At 43.9% G+C, this 4,386-nt stretch overlaps 1 pseudogene; it reads left to right on the top strand.

Moving 5' to 3' along the window:
• The first annotated feature begins 2,093 nt into the window (after nucleotides 1-2,093).
• On the top strand, nucleotides 2,094-3,245 carry LOC123464081 (annotated as a pseudogene).
• The last annotated feature ends 1,141 nt before the right edge of the window (nucleotides 3,246-4,386 follow it).

Genomic DNA, 4,386 nt, shown 5'->3' with positions numbered 1-4,386 from the left:
TAAATGTGTAGATTGCTTTTGGTAAGAATGACATTTTCACAATATTGATTCTTCCAATCAGATTTCTTAATTTTGCAAGAAGGCTGATGGAGTTGAAACCATCTGTTGCTTTGTCTCTGCTGCTGCTGCCGCCTGGCATGCCTGACTTGACTGTGCTGGGTGGGCACTAGGATTGCGGGCCATGACCGCCTCTGTGGGACTCTTGCTATTTTCCTCCTTTCTGGTAGGTCTCAGTCTCTCTAGTTTCTAACCACTGTATCTAAGAATAAACTATACTTCTTAACTTTTCAGAAGAAGAGTGTATTTTGTGCAATTTTGCTTAAATCCCTCCCTAGTCTGGTTTGGTGTGACTCCTATGCTGCTATCTTACCTGGAAGTCACTTTTGATGTGGTTTTGAATTTGGTTTGTGTGGATTTTGTTCAGGATCTTTGTGTCTCTGTTCAATGAAATAGGCCTGTAGTTTTCTTCTCCGGTGGCATCTCTGCCTGGTTGTGGTATTAGGGTGATACTATGTTCATAACACCAGTTGGGGAGCCTTCCCTATTCTCCCAGTTAGGTGGTGCAGTTTGAGAAAAATTGATTTCAGTTCTTCCATGAAGGTTTGATAGAATTCAGCTGAGAAGCCATCTGGTCCTAGACTCTTCTTTTGATTTCCTTTTCAATCTCAATAGGTGTGATATGGTTGTTTAGGAGATTAATCTGCTCTGAGTTTAGCTTTGGTAGGTGGTATGCGTCCAGGAATTTATCCATTTCCTCCACATTGTCCAATTTTGAGTAGTAGAGGTTTCTGAAATATATCCTGATGATTCTTCTAATTTCACTTATATCTGTTGTGATCTTTCCTTTTTCATTACTAATTTGGGTAATTTGAAGCTTCTCTTTTTTGTTATTTGATAAAGTTGGCCTGGAGTTGATCAATCTTCCCCCCCCCCCAAAGAACCAGCTCTTTCCTTCGTGCATGGTCAGATGTTCTGAGAGAATGGGGGGTGTAGGGTAGTGGTAATGGGACTAAGCAGTCTGTTATTGTGGTGGCAGGGAGGGGGAGGTTGGGATTGCATAGTCCTGTGATGTTGTGGGGTGTTGGAATAAGACAGAAGGGCCTGCTAGCAACAAGAAACAGGGGGTGGATGGGGCTGTGACGTCCTATGACATGGCAGGGCAAGGGAATGGGACTGCTGTGGATCAGGTGATGAGGCTGGGGCAGGGCGGGGGGTGGGCGGGGTAGGGAGGTGTTCCTAGTCCTAGTGGAGGAAGGAGAAGAGGGAGGGAGGGAGGAAGGAATGCCTGGAAACTTGCTTGGATCCACATAGACTGCAAGTACTGCAGGAGAAACCTAGTAGCATGACAGCTGGGACAGCTGCTTGAGGGGTTTGGGGACTTGTGGTCTACCTGAGAATATAGGAATCTGTTTATTCTCTACTTTTCCCCTCCATGCTCACCCACTGGAGGTCTTCTAGGACCTGCAGACCTGAAGGGCCCCACCAATATTGCCTTTCATTCTGCAAGAGGTGAAGCATGGTTAGGGGGATGCCATCTTGACTGGAAGTTCTTTGCTATTCTCACTTTTACAGGGTAAAATTTTAAGTAGGACAACTGTATTGGTATCATCTAAAGTAAAATATTTAATTATATCGAAATGTTTTCAGTAGCTATCTCACTTTGCCTTATTGAAATTATACTCGTATAAAAGATCCCACTTGATACAGACATTGTAGCAGTTACCTCTAGTTTCTAAGACAAAACACCTGACCAGAAGTATCTTATGGAAGGAAAGGGTTTAACTGGCTTACAGTTTTGACATGAAGTTTCATCATGATGTGGAGAGAAAGCATGAGCAGGCAGGGAAGCAGTAAGAGCAATCTGACCAATACTGGAAAGGGGGTCTGGATTACAAAATTTCAAGGTCTACTATCAGTGACTCCCCTACTCCAGAAAGGCTCCACTTTCCAATGGCTAAATAAGCTGTGTGTCAACTATAAGGCTTAATTACAAGCACTGGGTCGCTTCCGCCTGCGCAAGGCCGCGCGGGGCCGCTCGCGGGCTCCCGGGCCGAGTCGGGAACCCGCGCCGCAGTAGTGGGCCGCGCGGCCGGATGAGGGGCGCGATGGAGCCGGAGCCCGAGCCCGAGCTGCTGCTGCAGGAGGCCCGCGAGAAAGTGGAGGCGGCGCAGAGTTACCGGCGGGAGCTGGGCCAGCGGCTGCAGGGGTTGCGGGAGGCGCAGAGGCAGATCAAAGAGAGTGCATCACTCACAAGAGATGTCCTCAGACAGCATTTTAGTGATTTAAAAGGAACCCTTGGGAAGCTCCTGGATGAGCGATTGGTGACTCTTCTGCAAGAGGTAGACACGATTGAACAAGAGACCGTTAAGCCGCTAGATGACTGCCAGAAGCTCATAGAGCATGGAGTCCACACTGCAGAGGACCTGGTCAGAGAAGGTGAGATTGCAATTCTTGGTGGTATGGAACAGCAGAATGAGAAACTATGGAATTTTACCAAAAAGGCCTCACACATTCAGTTGGACAGCTTACCGGAAGTGCCTTTACTGGTTGATGTGCCCTGCTTGTCTGCTCAGTTAGATGACTCCATTCTTAACATAGTGAAAGACCACATCTTTAAACACGGAACAGTAGCGTCACGTCCCCCAGTACAAATTGAAGAATTAATAGAGAAACCTGGAGGCATCATAGTACGATGGTGTAAGATGGATGATGACTTTACAGCCCAAGATTATAGGCTCCAGTTCCGTAAATGTACTTCCAATCACTTTGAAGATGTATATGTAGGTTCTGAAACTGAATTTATAGTATTGCACATAGACCCCAATGTTGATTATCAGTTCAGAGTCTGCGCCCGAGGAGATGGCCGACAGGAGTGGAGTCCTTGGAGTGTTCCCCAGACAGGTCACTCCACACTGGTGCCTCATGAATGGACACCTGGCTTTGAGGGGTACAGTCTGAGCAGTCGAAGAAACATAGCACTCCGGAATGATTCTGAATCCTCGGGTGTTCTCTACTGCAGCGCTCCCACCTATTTCTGTGGACAGACTAACGTTCAGAGTTGAAACTGTGGGGCAACCAGACAGAAGAGACAGTATAGGCGTGTGTGCAGAAAAACAGAGTGGATATGACTCACTGCAGCGGGATCGAGCTGTGTGCATTAGTACAAATGGTGCAGTTTTTGTCAATGGAAAAGAAATGACTAATCAGTTGCCTGCAGTTACCTCTGGATCCACTGTCACATTTGACATCGAAGCTGTGACTCTAGGAACCACTAATAATAATGAAGGTGGAAACTTCAAGCTCCGAGTAACTATTAGCTCGAGTAACAGAGAAGTGGTTTTTGACTGGCTGCTTGATCAGTCGTGTGGGTCTCTCTACTTTGGATGCTCATTTTCCTACCCTGGATGGAAGGTGTAGTGTTCTAGAGTTCTGAGTGCTTGGCTTTAGTTTGAGGGTTTACTGTTACTGCCTTCAACCTAGCTTAATTGTAGCTGATTTTACAAAAAAAAAAAAAAAAAAAAAAAAAGATGAATTCATCTCGCCAGTTACTGGAAATGGAAAATGTTTTCTCGGTTCATATTGCAATACATTAGCAATAAGACGCTGTACGGTGAAGACCAGGCTGTAGTTCTGTCAATTTTTTTTTTTTTTTAACCATAAAGATCTTTAGTTTGAAAAATCAAATTATCTTTAAATATCTGGGAAGATATAAAAATTCCATGTCTTTCCACTGTTCTTAAAATTGGTTGTTAGAACAGAAACCTTAATGTCACATTATTTTATTAAATGTCCATCGAGATTCAATGACATATAAAATTTTAGAGTACAATGAAAACAGATCAGATCGAAGTCAGAGTTCCGTAATACATATTCACTCATGTGTCCTCTACATGAACTCCTTGATTGTGTGCTTCATGTTCAGGTGTGTGTAAGCACTGTTGACTTTAATCCCATGTTTCATAATCTTTAGGTCTGAAAAGCTTCATAAATTTTCCATTTTTCTTATAGCACCTGAGAAAGTGTCTAGAAAGTCCAGTATTTTTGTTTTTCCTTGTTTGACTCAAGATAGGGCTGGAGTTGTACTGCTGGTAGTGACAGCACGTGTGGAGAAGTTCACAGCAGTGTTAGCCATTTCACACGTGTGATGTGCACCTGTGCGTGTCCAGCCTCAGTGGTGCGTGTGCTACTGTTCATAGCTATGAATTACAGTCCAGTGTAATGCCAGTGTGAGAAATGGTCTTGTAGTGGACCAAAGAAAGAGGGGTAAATACTTGACCCATTTTTTTTTTAAAAAAACTTAAAATTTGTGTAAAATATTTATTTGAAGAACTTGATATGTAAAAAATGGTAAACTTAACTTGCTATATCAACGTACAGATAATTTTT

Source organism: Jaculus jaculus, chromosome 10, assembly GCF_020740685.1.
Source record: "Jaculus jaculus isolate mJacJac1 chromosome 10, mJacJac1.mat.Y.cur, whole genome shotgun sequence".
Classification (NCBI taxonomy): Eukaryota; Metazoa; Chordata; class Mammalia; order Rodentia; family Dipodidae; genus Jaculus; species Jaculus jaculus.
The sequence above is the reverse complement of the archived record's forward strand: the minus strand, read 5'-3'. Positions and strand labels throughout refer to the sequence as shown.